Consider the following 17,348-nt stretch of genomic DNA (forward strand, 5'->3'; position numbering starts at 1 on the left):
AATCCAAGAATAGAAAGTGTATAAATAGAAGCTAGTTTGATGTAATTAGGACCTTTTTTTTACCACTTTTACCTTTACTTTTGAATTTTACTTTCACCTTTCTTTTGAGCTTTGGCAATTGTTCTTGGGTGACTTTACTGAGAATTCTGAGAATTGGGGAGGAGAATTGATCTCTCTTCTTCCTCATTCTTGCCTGAGCAAAGCTAATTGGTTTTGGGTGTGAGAAATTGAGGAAATTCTGTCTCAATTCCCATTCAAATTCTCTTCAATTCTCTTTCTGCATAATTGAATCCATTTACATTTTCTTTACTGCTTTCTCTTCTAACTCTTGTCAATTGCTTTGTTAACTTGGATCTAGGAAGGCAAATAGAGATCTAGGCTCTGCTACCTAGTCTCTTGAGACCTGAGACCCAATTTTACTTTTGGTTCTTCTGTGAACCTCTGCTGCACTTTATTTCCTTTCTGTCTGAATGCTTATTGCTTCTGATTCAATTTTTGCTCCCTTGATTGTTGCAATTTACTTTCTCTCTGTTTAGATTCTACAATCCCAGTCCTCAATTCCCTTTTATATTCAAGCCATTTATCTTTCTTGCCATTTAAGTTACTGCAATTTACATTTCTTGCACTTTAAGTTTCAGTCATTTACTTTCTTGTTCTTTAAGATTCTGCAAATTTACTTTCCTGTTCTTTAATTTACTGCACTTTTCCCTTCCCCCTTTACATTTACTGTCATTTACTTCTTGTTAAACACAAATCACTCAACCAAAACTTGATTCGCTTGACTAAATCACCCACTAAACTAAAATTGCTCAATCCTTCAATCCCTGTGGGATCGACCTCACTCATGTGATTTATTATTACTTGATGCGACCCCATACACTTGCCGGTGAGTTTTGTGTTGGATCGTTTTCCACACATCAGAGTCTTCCATGACTCTGTGTTCCCATGGAGGTTTAGCATCTCCTAAATCTTCAACCAACTCTTTCTATTCTACAATGACAGCATCCTCTACTTGTTCTAGGTCGAAGTTATGCTCTATACTGTCCACTGAAGCTTCTCATGTCTTCTTCACAATACATTCTTCATTAGATTCTCTACATGAAGCCATGGGAGTCTGTTGAGTGTCTGAACGTCTGGAAGATAACTGAATTATTGCTTGCTCCAGTTGATGAAGGGTTGCAGTAAATTGCTTTACTGATTCTTCGAGGTGAACCTGTGATTCTGGCTTTGATGGATATGGGCATGGTGTATGGGGGAGTGGTGGTTTTTGGGAGTAATTAGATTGGTGTTAGGGTGGATAAGGATCATACGGTGGCGAATGGTGAAAAGAACCTTGTGAGTGTGGTGGGTTGAGGCTGTGTTGAAAGAATGATCTCTAAGCATAGAGTGGGGCTTGTTGGTAGCTACAAGGCGGTCCACCAAATCTATCAGTTGGGCATGCATTGTAAAATGGTCTTTGTCCATGATATCTAGGAGGATGTTGTTGCCTAAAGGGGTGATCAGATCCTTGTGGCTCCATCCATCTTTGATTGCTTAGACCTTGATGCATAGTCCTGTTATAGCTTCCATTCTTTGCAACAAAATTAGAACCAAATTCAAAGCGAGAGGGGTAAGAATTCATAATAGTTATCAGAAATAAGGGGGAAAAGAAGAAACAAATAAACAAGTAAAAGAAAAATATTTTTTTGAAAAATATTTACAATAACAAATAATAAGGCACACATTTGCAATTCCCCAGCAACGGCGCCATTTTGAAGAACTGAAGATTAATGGTTTAGAGGTTATAGTAAACTCTCGTTGTAAGTATAGTTACTAAACCAAGCAATCAACCTTTCTTACAAACGTTTTGGTTGTCACAAGTAACAAACCCCTAAATAAATTGATAACCGAAGTATTTAAACCTCGGGTCATCTTCTCAAGGAATTGCAGGGAGGTATTTTCTTATTATTGGTTATGAGTTTGTAAATTGGGGGTTTTGAAAGTGAGGAACAAGTATGGTAAATGATAAGAAAAATAAATAAATAACTGTAAAATAAACTCTTGGCAAGATATGAGAAATTAGAAGTCCTATCCTAGTTATCCTTATCAATTGTGATGAGAATTGGATTTTTTCCCACTTTGTTAACCTCCAACTATGAAGGTAAGTTAAGTGGATGAATTAATTTGAATCTTCAAATTCCAGTCTTTCCTTGGGAAAAGTTAGAATTATTGGATCTTGAATTAATTCTTGAAGAATTCCAATTTTCAGTCAACAATGAGTTTGATAACTCAAGAGTTACCAATTAATCAACCAAAGCCAAAAGGGAATAAAATCTACTTGAATGAAAATAATTTGGATAGAGCACAAGCATCAATAACATAAATTAGAGAAAACAATCATAAGTCTGAAATACCTCAAATTATATTTAAATAGAAGGTTAGGTTGAACATAGAAATCCATAAGCCAAATTGGCAACATCAAATAATCAACTAAAGTGATAAATAAAAGTAGAAAATAAATTAAAGGAACATTGAACCTGTGATGAAGAAGTTGAAATCCTAATCCTAAATCATAAGAGAGAGGAGAGAACCTCTCTCTCTAAAAACTACATCTAAAACCTAAAATTGTGAATTATGAAAAGCCTGTTGAGTCTCTACATGTTCCCTGACTTTAATCTGTGTTTATGGGCCAAAAACGAGGTTGAAATGCGGCCCAGAATCTCTGCCAGCGACTTTTGTAATTCTGCAGATCGCGCACGTCACGCGTCCGCGTCGTCCACGCGATCGCGTCACTCAGTGTTTTTCGTATCACGCGTGCGCGTCGTCCACGCATTTCCGTCGTTCGTGCAGCTTCCAATCCGCGCGGTCGCGTCAGGCATGCGATCGCGTCACTCTGATTTCTTCCATTTCACGCGGTCGTGTGAGTCATGCAACCACGTGACTTCTCGCTAGTCATCTCCTCAATTCCTTGTGTTCCTTCCAGTTTTACACGCTTCCTCTTTATTCTCTAAGCCATTCCTGTCCTATGAAGCCTGAAACACTTAACACATAGATCAAGGCATCGAATGGTAATAAGAGAGGATTGAGATTAGCTAAATTAAGACCAAAGAAGCGTGTTTTCAATCATATAACTAAACTAGGAAGGAATTGTAAAATCATGCAAATCTTATGAATAAGTGGGTGAAAAGTTTGATAAAACCAATCAATTAAATACAATATAAATCATGAAATAGTGGTTTATCAAGTAGGTTCGGCTATTTATGGTGGGTTTGGGTGGGAAAGAGATTTTGAATTTTGAAGGTAGGTGTGGTTTTTGGGGAAAAGTTGATGGATGTGAGTGGTGAAGAGGTGATGGGGAAGAGAGATTGAGGTGATTAGTGAAAGGTTTTGGGGAAGAGTGTCTATTGGGTTGTGTGAAAAGGAGAGAAGGTGAGTTGAGGTAGGTGGGGATCCTGTGGGGTCCACAGATCCTGAAATGATCCTGTGCGGTCCACAGATCTTGAGGTGTCAAGGATTTACATCCCTGCACCAATGAGGCGTGTAAAATGTCCTTTTCATGCAATCCTGGCGTTCAACGCCAGATTGATGCTTGTTTTTGGCATTGAACGCCAGCTTCATGCTTGTTTTGGGAGTTCAACGCCCATTTGCAGCATGTTTCTGGCGTTGAACGCTAGTTCCATGCTTATTTATGGCGTTCAGCGCCAGCTCTCCTCAGGGTGTTTTCCTGGCGTTTAAATGCCAGGATGTTGCTTGTTTCTGGTGTTCAACGCCGGATCCATGCTCTGTTCTGGCGTTGAACGCCAGCCGGATGCTCCTTACTGGCGTTTAAACACGTCATCTACCAATACATAAGCTTGTCTTACTGACTTGTCTGCCATTTACAATGAGAATATGGCAGGCTGTACCTCAATGATCCCCAGCTTTTCCATTACAGAGAGTGGCATAAGATTTATGCTTGACCCTAGGTCACACAGAGCCTTTTCAAAGGTCATGGTGCCTATGGTACAGGGTATTAAGAATTTACCAGGATCTTGTTTCTTTTAAGGTAAAGTTTGCTGAACCCATGTATCTAGTTCACCAATGAGCACGGGAGGTTCACCTTCCCATGTCTCATTACCAGACAACTTGGCATTCAGCTTCATGATAGCTCCTAGATATTGAGCAACTTGCTCTCCGGTTACATCTTCATCCTCTTCAGAGGAAGAATAGTTTTCAAAGCTCATGAATGGTAGAAGGAGGTCTAATGGGATCTCTATGGTTTCTATATGACCTTCAGATTCCTTTAAGTCCTCAATAAGGAACTCCTTCTTGCTTGAGAGACGTCCCATGAGGTCTTCCTCATTGGGATTCACGTCCTCTCCTTCCTCTCTATGTTCAGCCATGTTGATTATGTCAATGACCTTGCCCTCTCTTTTTGGATTCTCTTCAATATTGCTTGGGAGAGTACTAGGAGGGGTTTTAGTGACTTTCTTACTCAGCTGGCCCACTTGTGCCTCCAAACTTCTGATGGAGGACCTTGTTTCACTCATGAAGCTTAAAGTGGCCTTAGATAGATCAGAGACTATATTTGCTAAGTTAGAGGTGCTCTGCTCAGAATTCTCTGTCTGTTGCTGAGAAGATGATGGAAAAGGCTTGCTATTGCTAAACTTGTTTCTTCCGCCATTATTAAAGCCTTGTTGAGGCTTTTGTTGATCCTTCCATGAGAAATTTGGATGATTTCTCCATGAGGGGTTATAGGTGTTGCCAAAGGCTTCCCCCATGTAATTTACCTCTGCCATTGTAGGGTTTTCAGGATGATAAGCGTCTTCTTCAGAAGATGCCTCTTTAGTGCTGTTGGATGCATTTTGCCATCCATTCAGACTTTGAGAAATCATATTGACTTGCTGAGTCAACATTTTATTCTGAGCCAATATGGCATTCAGAGCATCAATTTCAAGAACTCCCTTCCTCTGAGGTGTCCCATTATTCACAGAATTCCTCTCAGAAGTGTATATGAATTGGTTATTTGTAACCATTTCAATAAGTTCCTGAGCTTCTGCAGGTGTTTTCTTTAGGTGAATGGATCCACCTGCAGAATGGTCCAGTGACATCTTAGAGAACTCAGACAGACCATAATAGAATATATCTAACATGGTCCACTCTGAAAACATGTCAGAAGGACACTTTTTGGTCATCTGCTTGTATCTTTCCCAAGCTTCATAGAGGGATTCACCATCTTTTTGCTTGAAGGTCTGAACATCCACTCTAAGCTTGCTCAGCTTTTTGAGGAGGAAAGAATTTAACCAAGAAGGCCGTGACCAGCTTATCCCAAGAGTCCAGGCTATCCTTAGGTTGTGAGTCCAACCATGTTCTAGCTCTGTCTCTTACAGCAAAAGGGAAATGCATGAGCCTGTAGACTTCAAGATCTACTCCATTAGTCTTAACAGTCTCACAGATCTGCAAGAACTCAGTTAAAAACTGGTAGGGATCCTCTGATGGAAGTCCATGAAACTTGCAATTTTGTTGTATTAGAGCAACTAGTTGAGGTTTCAACTCAAAATTGTTTGCTCCAATGGCAAAAATTGAGATGCTTCTTCCATCAAATTTGGAAGTAGGTGTAGTAAAATCACCAAGCATCCTCCTTGCATTATTGTTGTTGGGTTCGGCTGCCATATCCTTTTCTTGTTCGAAAATTTCAGTAAGGTTATCTTTGGATTGTTGTAATTTAGCTTCTCTAAGTTTCCTCTTTAGAGTCCTTCCAGGTTTAGGATTAGCTTCAACAAGAATGCCTTTTTTCTTATTCCTGCTCATATGAGAAAGAAGAGAACAGAAAAGGAAGAGGGATCCTCTATGTCACAGTATAGAGATTCCTTTATGTTAGTCGAAGAAGAAAGGAATAGAAGAAGGAGAAGAGTTAAGAATCCAAACACAAGGGTGAAGATAGGTTCAGATTCTTGAGATGAAGAGAAGTGTTAGTAAATAAATAAATAAATAGAAGAAGATGAGAGGGGAAGAATTTGAAAATTAATTTAAAAAAAGGTTAGTGATTTTCGAAAATTAAAAGAAGAATTAAAATTAAAATTAAAATTTAAAACAATGAGTTAATTAAAAGAATTTTGGAAAAGAGGGAGGTAATTTTCGAAAATTAGAGAGCTAAAATTAGTTAGGTGGTTTTGTAAAAGATAAAAAAATAAACAAAAGTTAATTGGTTAGTTGGAAAAGATTTGAAAATCAATTTTGAAAAGATAAGAAGATAAGAAGATATTTTGAAATCAAATTTTTGAAAAAGATAAAATTTAAAAAGATATGATAAAAAGATATGATTAAAAAGATATGGTTAGAAAAGATTTAATTTTTAAAATTAAAATTACTTACTTGACTAACATGAAACTAAAAGATATGATTCTAGAATTTAAAGATTGAACCTTTCTTAACAATAGAGTAACAAACTTCAAATTTTTTAATCAATCGCATTACTTGTTAGTTAAGTTTCGAAAATTTGAAATAAAATAAGAAAAAGATTTTGAAAAATAGTTTTAAATTTTCAAAAATCATAAGATAAAAGTAAAAGAGATTTGATTTTTGAAAAAGATTTTGAAAAGATAAGATTTTTTAAAATTGAAAATTTGACTTGAATCATAAGAAGACTTACCAAGAATCAACTTGAAGATCATGAAGAACACTATGAATGCATGAATTTTCAAAAAATGCAAGAACAAGATGAATATGCAATTGACACCAAACTTAAAACATGACACAAGACTCAAACAAGAATCACAAAATATTTTTTTTCGAAAAACATATAGGAAAAAGAAAATAAGAATTTGAAAAATTTTTAAGAAGAATTCCAGGAATCTTTCAATGTTTGCCTAAAGCTCCAATCCAAGGGTTGGACATGGCTTAATAGCCAGCTAGCTTTAGGATGGCATTACATGCATTGAGGTGATCAGTTGAAGTCTCATTCCAAAAGGATTTGGATATGGCTTTACAGCCAGCCAGGCTTCAACATGTTACATGAAACTCTAGAATTCATTCTTAAAAATTTAGAACAATTTTCGAAAACAGATGAGAAATTTTGAAAATATTTTTATTGAAAACATTTTGAAAAGAAAATAAAATGAAAATGACCTAATCTGAGCAACAAGATGAACCGGCAGTTGTCCATACTCGAATAATCCCCGGCAATGGCACCAAAAACTTGGTGCACGAAATTGTGATCATTAAAAATGGCATTCAACTTGGTATGCGCATTTATAACTCAGCGCTTTCTTCACAACCTCACACAACTAACCAGCAAGTGCACTGGGTCGTCCAAGTAATAAACCTTACGTGAGTAAGGGTCGATCCCACGGAGATTTTTGGTATGAAGCAAGCTATGGTCATCTTGAAATTCTCAGTTAGGCGGATAATATATGGTTATGGAGCTTTCGAATAATAATAATAAATATCAGAAAATAAAGATAGAAATACTTATGTAAATCATTGGTGGGAATTTCAGATAGGCGTATGAAGATGCTATGCTCCTTTTGAATCTCTGCTTTCCTACTGCCTTCATCCAATCCTTCCTACTCCTTTCCATGGCAAGATGTATGTAGGGCATCACTGTTGTCAATGGCTACATCCCATTCTCTCAGTGAAAATGGTCCAAATGCTCTGTCACAGCACGACTAATCATCTGTCGGTTCTCGATCATGTCGGAATAGAATCTCTTGATTCTTTTCCGTTTGTCATCACGCTCAACAATCGCGAGTTTAAAGCTCGTCATAGTCATTCAATCCCTAAATCCGACTCGGAATACCACAGATAAGGTTTAGACTTTCTGGATTCTCATGAATGCCGCCATCAATTCTAGCTTATACCACGAAGATTCTGATCAAGAAATCCAAGAGATATGCGCTCGGTCTAAGGTAGAACAGAAGTGGTTGTCAGTCACGCGTTCATAGGTGAGAATGATGATGAGTGTCACGGATGATCACATTCATCATGGTGAAGTGCAACGAATATCTTAGAATAGGAATAAACTGAATTGAATAGAAAATACTAGTAATTGCATTAAAACTCGAGATACAGCAGAGCTCCACACCCTTAATCTATGATGAGTAGAAATTCCACCATTGAAAATACATAAGTGATGGTGGTCCAAGCATGGCCGAATGGCCAGCCCCCATGGTCTAGGAACTAAACGTCCAAAGATGTCTAATACAATAGTAAAATGTCCTATTTATACTAGACTAGCTACTAGGGTTTACAGAAGTAAGTAATTGATGCAGAAATCCACTTCCGGGGCCCACTTGGTGTGTTCTTAGACTGAGCTTGAGCTTTACACGTGCAGAGGCTTCTTTTGGAGTTGAACGCCAAGTTGTAACGTGTTTTTGGCGTTCAACTCTGGTTCGTGACGTGTTTCTGGCGTTTGACTCCAGAATGTAGCATGGAACTGGCGTTGAGCGCCAGTTTGCGTCATATTATCTCAAATAAAGTATGAACTATTATATATTGCTGGAAAGCTCGGGATGTCTACTTTCCAACGCTGTTGAGAGCGCGCCATATGGAGTTCTGTAGCTCCAGAAAATCCATTTTGAGTGCAGGGAGGTCAGAATCCAACAGCATCAGCATTCCTTTGTTAGCCTTCTTATCATAGTTCTGCTCAGGTCCCTCAATTTCAGCCAGAAAATACCTGAAATCACAGAAAAACACACAAACTATCCGCTCATCACACGCCAACCCAAGCATCTCACTATGGCGTGCTACATGAAGCTGAGGCGTGGCACGCCAACCATTGGAATCAAGACAAGATCATGGGCGTGCCACTTGAGCAGCATGGTGTGGCACGCTGATACAAGTTTCTAGAGAGGATGAAAGAGGCCAATTACATGGGGCGTGCCACTTGGTATCGATGGCATGGCACGCCATTCACCATTCTTCACTTAGGCGTGCCACTTGAGCAACCAGGCGTGGCATGCCAGTGTCATTCAGAGGGCAAAGAAGCATTGGGGCATGCCACTTAAGTTCGTGGCATGGCACACCAAACAGAGGAACCACTCACTCACAAAGGGGCGTGGCACGCCAGACCCTTAGCGTGCCATGCTAGTACAACTTTCCAGAAGAGCTTAGCCAAACACACAGCAAGGGCGTGCCATGCCAGATCCTGGGCGTACCATGCTAGTTCATGTTTCCAGAGGCAAAGAAAAGTGAAAAAAGCAAAGGTCGTGCCACTTGAGTTCGAAGGCGTGGCACGCCAACACAAGAATTTCACTATGGCGTGCCACTTGAGTTCGAAGGCATGGCACGCCAAGGTTGACAAAGGGACGAGCGTGCCACTTGAAGGATTGGGCATGGCACGCCAAGTTAGAAATGAAGGGCACGTGACACGCCAGTAAAGCGCCAGCCACGCGCCAGCTGACAAGTCACGCTTATTAAGTGTTTTCTTTTCCCTCCAAAAGGTAATTTTCCCTTTTCACTTTTGTAATTCTTTTATTTTACTAGGAGTAGAATAAATACCCCCAAGGAGTACTCAAGAAGGGGTTAAGCAGTTAGTTTTAGATCCATTTTTACACGTCACTTCTGAGTACTTTTTGAGCTATGAGTAGCTAACTTCCCTCTCATTGAGAGAGGGAGCTCTGTTGTACTTGATGGATTGATAATAGTGAAATCCTTCTTCTCTTCATCTTCTCTTTGATTTGCTAGAAGGAATTTTGTTCTTAATGCTTAGTGTTCAATTATCTTGGGAAAGAGATTGAATGCAATTGGGTTTCATGGGAACCTTGGGAAAGGAAACATGAAACCATGCTTGGAATCCCTTCTCACACTTGAGTAGAATCTGGGTTTTGGTGTTTGGATACATGACATATAATCCTCCCTCTACCTGGCTCTATAAGGGTATGTGGTATAATCAGGGACCAAGCATATCTCTCTTCATGAGCAATTAGACCAAGGAATTGGCTATTGAACAAGATCTGAGAGATTGAGTCACCAAGGGATTGGGGCTCAATCAATCATGATTGCCAAGAGGTCAATGAGTAGCATGATTGAAGAGGATATAAGCTAGATTTGATCCAAAGAGACAACATCTCCCAATCTCAATGAATTTTCCCATTCTTATCTATCCATTTCTTTACAGCTTAATTTTTACATTCAGCAATTCCCCACTCCCATTTACATTCAAGTCATTTATGATTCAGCACTTTACATTCTGCAATTTTTGTTTCTGCACTTTATTGCTTTTCCTTGTATTCTAGTTATTTACATTTATGTCATTTACAATTCTGCACTTTACAATCTTATTGATCCACTTGACTAATTCATCAATCAATTAAAACTGCTTGAATTTGCCAATCTCTGTGGATATGATCCCACTCCACTGTGGGTTATTACTTGGCGATAATTTTGGTGCGCTTGCCAAAAGAACTAATTCACTAATTTTTGAATGGGGTGTGAATCAGAAACTCATAAAGTTTTATGGCGCCGTTGCCGGGGATTGGCTTAAATTTGACAGTGATTAAATTGATTAGAGAGCTAGATTAAGCAATTTAAATTCCTTGTTATTTTAATTTCTTTTAGTTAGCACATTTTTATTTTATTTTGAGTTATATTTCCTTCTTCTTTGATTATTTTGTTTAGTATCCATATTTCCACTCTTCTAACTGTTTGATCAATTCCACCACTCACACTAACAACTACTCTAACAAAAGTAATTTCTTCATCCATTTTCTTTCTTGATTTTTTTTGCCTTTATTGATTGTATGATAGGTAGGAGAAGCGGGGCTTCAACTTCCTTTGATTCTAAACCTGAGAGGACCTTCCTTAGATTAAGGAGGGAAGTAAGAGGGAAGAGAGTCGTTGGTGCTGAGGAAGAGGAAGAGTATTTTGAGACGAACATGGAGGAGAATATGGAGAATCACCATGAGGAAGAAGTTTATAACCATGCCAGAGGAGGCCCAGTCTTAGGCTCATGCATCAACCCAAACCCAGAAAATTATGGCAGCAGCATCCTAAAGCCAACAATTCATGGCAATAATTTTGAGCTGAAGCCTTAACTCATCACACTTGTTCAGAATAATTGCTCATATGGAGGAAGTGCCCAAGAAGACCCTAATCAACATCTCAGCACATTCCTGAGGATATGTGATATTGTAAAGTCCAACGAGGTACACCCTAACATCTACAAACTACTCTTGTTCCCTTTCTCACTCATAGATAAGGCAGCAAAGTGGTTGGAATCATTCCCCAAGGATAGCCTAACTACATGGGAGGAGGTCGTGAACAGATTCCTTGCAAGATTTTACCCTCCACAAAGAATCAATAGGCTGAGAGCTGATTGATGTGCAGAAAACGGTCCGACATAAAACTCACCGGCAAGTGCACTAGGTCGCATCAAGTAATAAAAACTCACGGGAGTGAGGTCGATCCCACAGGGATTGAAGGATTGAGCAATTTTGGTTTAGTGGTTGATTTAGTCAAGCGAATCAAGATTTGGTTGAGTGATTTGTGATTTGCAGAAATGAAATTGCATTGAAAGTAAAGGGAATGTGTAAATTGCATGAAATTAAAGAGGGCAAGAAATTAAAGTGCTGAATCTTAAAGAACAAGAAATTAAATGGCGAAAACTTAGAATGCAAGAAATGTAGATTGCAAAATTTTAAAGTGCAAGGAATGTAAACGGCTGGAATTGGGTTTGCAGAATTTAAACAAGGAAAATTAAATTGCATCAAACAGAAGAGTAAAAGAGGGTTTGGGTTGAATCGAATCTGAAGCAAAACAAGTAAAAAAACAGAATGTAAACTTTAGAATCAGATCTCAGGACCCAGAGACTAGAAAACCAAGTCTAGATCTCAATGCCTTCCTAGATCCAACAAGAACAATTGCAAGGGAAATGTAAATTGCAAAGAAAGTAGATGAAGAGCAATTAACCGAAACTGAGATTCAATTAAGCAGTAAATAAACAGAGAGATCCAAGGATGAGATTGAAACAGAATTTCTTCAATTCTCCAACCCAAGATCCAAGACAATTGTAATTGAAATTGAAAGCAATAAAACTAAGAGGAGGAGAAGTGAATTCTCCTTCCCCGAGACTAAGAAATTAAAGATCACTCAATACCAAAGGCTCTCTAAAAACTAAAAGGGAAAGCTCCCTATGAAAACTAAAAAGAAAGCCCCCAAATAACTTGAATTCTATCCTATTTATACACTTTCTTCAAATGATCTTCAAGCCTTGAATTGGGCCTTTGCTCTTGGTGGAATTGGGTTGAGAGAGAGGCCTTGGTTGATTGCTCTTGGAGTTTGGAGGGGAACCGAAGTGAACCAATTGAACCGGGTTGGAGTTTTGCAAAAGTTTGATTAAAAGTTTGAGTAAAAGTTTGAGGCTAACTTTTACTCCAACTTTTCACCTCAGCTTCCTCATTTTGCTGATACCAACGTTGGTGCAAAAGTTAGGGGTCTAACTTTTGCTCCAACGTTGGCCTCCTCATGTGCACTTATGGCGCCAACGTTAGCCCAAAAGTTAGAGGCTAACGTTGGCGCAAACTTTTGCTCCCCCTTTGTGATTTTCATGCGCCAACGTTAGCCCAATTCATGTGCCAAACGTTAGCCTAAAAGTTAGGGGCTAACGTTGGCGCAAACTTTTGGTGGCCAGAGGGTGTTTTTCATGTGCCAACGTTAGCCCAAAAGTTAGGGGCTAACGTTGGGGCAAACTTTTCACCCAAAAGTTTGTGCAAAAGTTTGAGGCTAACTTTTGGTCCAGCTTTTTGCTTCCTGGTTCATTTTCACTTATTCCAAAAGTTTGAGCTAAAGTTTGAGGCAAGCTTTTGCTCAAACTTTTTGTCCTCTCTTCCTCCTATCCATTCCTTGTTGCTTCAACCTTTCTCCAAGCTTTCTTCACCTATCATTAATCAACCAAACACATCAAAGCTATGCTCAAAATCATGAGATATTCATTCTATCACAATATGTAACAAATATAGCATTAAACCTCATGAAATTGCATTAATTCATCTATGGCTGATTCAATCAAAGGAATCATGAAAATCTACCCAAATTGGCTTGCTCAGAGCTCAAGAAAGTGCATAATTCAAGTGAAAACAAAAGAAAAAGACTAGTGAAACTAGGCTAAGATGACTTGTCATCACTGATGTGCAAACTTTCAGACAACAAGATGGAGAAACACTATATGAGGCCTGGGAGAGATTCAAAGATTTGTCAAGAAGATGCCCACCGGAAATATTCAATGAGTGGGTACAACTACATATCTTTTACGAGGGACTATCCTATGAAGCAAAGAAGGCAGTGGATCATTCTTCAAGAGGCTCACTCAACAAAAAGAAAACCATTGAAGAGGTCATAGATGTCATTAAGACTGTAGCTGAAAATGAGTATTTCTATGCTTCAGAAAGGACTCAGAAGAAAGAAGTGCTAGAACTCAATTAAGTAGATGCTTTGTTAGCTCAGAACAAGGCAATTGCAGCACAAATAGTAGCCTTAACCAAGAGGATGGAGGCCAACCAAGCCTTAGTCATTCAAGACCAAACTCCTCAACAAGAAGGGAATGCACCCAAATCTGAAGGTGACTGGGAACAAGATAATTATGTGAACAATTCATCCAGGACACCATATGACCCACACTCTAAGACATACAACCCAGGTTGGAAGAACCACCCAAACTTTGGGTGGAGAAATCAACAAAACCACAACCAGGACCACAACAATCCTTATCCATCAAATCAACATCCCAACCATAACCCCAACCATCAAACAGGGAACCATAGACCCTACCATAACAACCAACCCATACACAACAACCTCAATCAAGATGCATAATCTTCAACTATGCAACCATGCAAAATTAAGAGCAACTTTAAGAGGATGGAGGCTGCAATAGCACAATTGTCATTCCAGATTACAAGGGCAGTCTCTACCCTCATGGACAGACAAGCACAAACTGACAAAAGGCTATATGCTAATCAAGAGGAAATACAGGTCAAATCTAAAAAATCAAGGCGCATCAATCTCAAAGTTGGAGGCACAAGTGGGGATTTTGTCCAAGCAAATCCCACTTCCCACGCACACATTTCCCAGTGATACCATGGCTAACCCAAGAGGGGAATGCAAAGCCATAACTCTAAGAAGTGGGAAGGTTGTAGAGGAAGGAACCCCGAGTAAAGATAATCGTAAAGAGGTTGCATCAAAACATGAGAACGAAGATGAAGGGGAGATCCCAGCTTCACCTCCACCAAAACCAGTCTTGAAGCCCTATGTGCCAAAGGCACCATACCCACAAAGACTGATAAAAGATGGGAAGGATGGCCAGTTCTCTAAGTTCCTAGAGATTTTCAAGAGGCTCCAAATCAACATACTATTTGCTGAGGCATTAGAAGAAATGCCACTCTATGCCAAGTTCTTAAAGTTGCTTATAACCAAAAAGAGGAACTGGAAGGCAAAAGAAACCATAGTCTTGACTGAGGAATGCAGTGCCATCATATAGAAGAAGCTGCCTTAAAAGCTGAAGGACCCATGGAGTTCTCAAATCCCCTGCATCATAGGGGACATCACTATTGAGAAAGCTTTGTGTGAGTTGGGAGCTAGCATAAATCTTATGTCCCTAACCATGATGAGAAGGATGAAGATTGAGGAAGCCAAGCCAACAAGAATGGCACTCCAATTGACTGACAAAACATTTAAGTTTCCACATGGGGTGGTGGAGGACCTGCTAGTGAAAGTAGGATAATTCATTTTCCCTACTGATTTCATTGTACTGGACATGGAAGAAAAGGCCAACACGTCAATTATCCTAGATTGCATGAAGAGAAAATGGTCTTCAACGTCTTTAAAGCAATAAGTTACCCAAAAAAATTCATAGGAGAATGCATGCTGGTAGACACCATGGAACAGATAGTTCAAGAAGTCATGGAAGAAGAACAATGTGGAGAAAGCATTAAGCTGGAACAAGCACCAGATGGAAAATTACCACAAGCAACCATGAGGAACTCAATCATGCCAACTACCACAGACAACAAAGATGCAAAGTCACCAAAACTAGAGCTGAAAGCCTTACCACCCAGCTTGAAATATGCATATCTGGGTGCTAACAACACTCACCCAGTAATCATAAATTCAAGTCTGAGTAAGGAACAAGAAGAGGAACTTATCCAAGTGCTGAGACAACACAAGGATGCCATAGGCTGGACACTTGCATATTTAAAGGGGATCAGTCTTTCAATGTGCATGCATAAAATCTTACTTGAAGAGGATGCCAAACCCTCAAGACAACAACAAAGGAGGCTGAACCCAACTATGAATAAAATGGTTTAGAAAGAAGTGTTGAAACTGTGGCAAGCAGGGGTGATCTACCCCATCTCAGACAGCCCTTAGGTAAGCCCGGTGCAAGTAGTCCCTAAGAAGGAAGGGATCACTATTGTGGCAAATGACAAGAATGAATTGATACCTACAAGGACGATGACCGGATGGTGTATGTGCATTAACTACCGAAAACTTAATGAAGCCACCAGGAAGGATCAGTTTCCCCTACCCTTCATGGACTAGATGCTTGAAAGATTGGCAGGACATGAGTATTATTATTTCATGGATGGATATTCGGGCTGCAGCCAAATTGTTTTAAACCCCAAGGATCAGGAAAAAACTTCATTTACTTGTCCATATGGCGTTTTTGCTTATAGGACAATGCCCTTTTTGTTTTGTGAAATGCACCTGCAACATTCCAAAGGTGCATGCTCTCCATTTTTTTAGATATGATTGAGAAGTTCATAAAAGTATTTATGGACGACTTCTTTGTGTTTGGGAACTCATATTCTAATTGCCTATACCATCTTGCCCTTGTGCTAAAATGGTGTCAAAAAACCAACCTGGTTTTAAACTAGGAGAAGTGCCATTTTATGGTGACTGAAGGGGTGGTTCTTGGTCACAAGATTTCAAAAGATGGCATAGAAGTAGACAGGGCAAAAGTGGAAGTAATTGAAAAATTACCTCCACCTTGCAATGTCAAAGCAATCAGAAGCTTTTTGGGACACGCTGGGTTCTATAGGATGTTTATTAAAGATTTTTCAAAGATTGCAAAACCCCTTAGCAACCTACTTGTCTCAAATACTCCCTTTGTTTTTTATAGAAAGTGCATGGTAGCCTTTGATGAACTCAAAAAGAAACTCTCCTTTGCACTTATTATAGTACCACCAAGCTGGGATCTTCCCTTTGAACTAATGTGTGATGCATCCGATTTTGCTGTTGGTGCTGTTCTAGGACATAGGAAAGACAAGCTAGTGCATGTTATTTACTATGCTAGCAAGGTCCTTAATGAGAATCAAAGGAACTATACCACCACGGAGAAAGAACTTTTAGCCATAGTTTTTGCTTTTGATAAGTTTAGATTATATCTCATTGGCTCAAAAGTAATTGTGTTCACTGATCATGCAGCACTCAAATACTTGCTTACCAAACAAGAATCTAAGCCCAGACTAATAAGGTGGATCCTGCTACTCCAAGAATTTGATATTAAGATTAAAGATAGAACCGGAGCAGAGAACAAGGTAGCTGACCACCTCTCAAGGATCCCACAAGAAGAAGAAATACAACAAGTAGAAGTAAATGAAAGCTTTCCGGATGAACAATTGATGATGATTCGAGTAGCCCCTTCCTTTGTAGACATAGCTAACTTCAAGGCTATTGGGGAGCTACCAACTAACATCAATAAGCACATGAGGAGGAAGCTAATCAAGCATGCCAAACACTACATCCGGGATGACCCCTATTTGTTCAAAAAGTGTACTGATGGTGTCCTAAGGATGCCAAACACTACATCCGGGACAACCCAAGCATCTCACTATGGCGTGCCACTTGAAGCTGAGACGTGGCATGCCAACCATTGCAATCAAGGCAAGATCATGGGTGTGCCACTTGAGCAGCATGGCGTGGCACGCTGGTACAAGTTTCCAGAGAGGATGAAAGAGGCCAATTACATGGGGCGTCCACTTGGTATCGAAGGCGTGGCACGCTGATGAACCACTATTTTATGGTTTATATTGTGTTTAATTGAGTGGTTGATGCCAAGGCATCTTGGGCTAGTTTCACTAGCATTTTTCTGTTAGTTTTAGTTGTTTTATGCATTTTCTTGAGCTTAAAGTAACCAAGAATGGTTAAATGAACAACAAAGCAATGAACCATCCAAACAGTATGATTTTGATGCAAATTCCATGAGTTTTTAGTGATATTACTTGAATGCTATGAATGGAAGAATTCTCATGAAATTTTGCAAGACTTTGAAGCAGTTGTTTGGATGATTTCAGGGAAGAAGAGGCTAGGCAAGGAAGCAACAAAATCAATAAAGGAAGCTTGAAGATCACATGTGGAGTTTAAGTTCCAGTTTAAGCTTAAACTGGAACTTAAACTCC

The 17,348-nt window shown here is 39.3% G+C and overlaps 1 non-coding gene across 1 annotated transcript; it reads left to right on the forward strand.

Moving 5' to 3' along the window:
- The first annotated feature begins 5,127 nt into the window (after positions 1 to 5,127).
- LOC127746841 (small nucleolar RNA R71) lies at positions 5,128 to 5,231 on the forward strand. The gene has a single exon (XR_008008653.1). It is a non-coding gene; the product is annotated as a small nucleolar RNA R71 (small nucleolar RNA).
- Positions 5,232 to 17,348: the final 12,117 nt, after the last annotated feature.

The sequence above is a fragment of the Arachis duranensis genome, chromosome 4 (genome assembly GCF_000817695.3).
Source record: "Arachis duranensis cultivar V14167 chromosome 4, aradu.V14167.gnm2.J7QH, whole genome shotgun sequence".
Lineage (NCBI taxonomy): Eukaryota > Viridiplantae > Streptophyta > Magnoliopsida > Fabales > Fabaceae > Arachis > Arachis duranensis.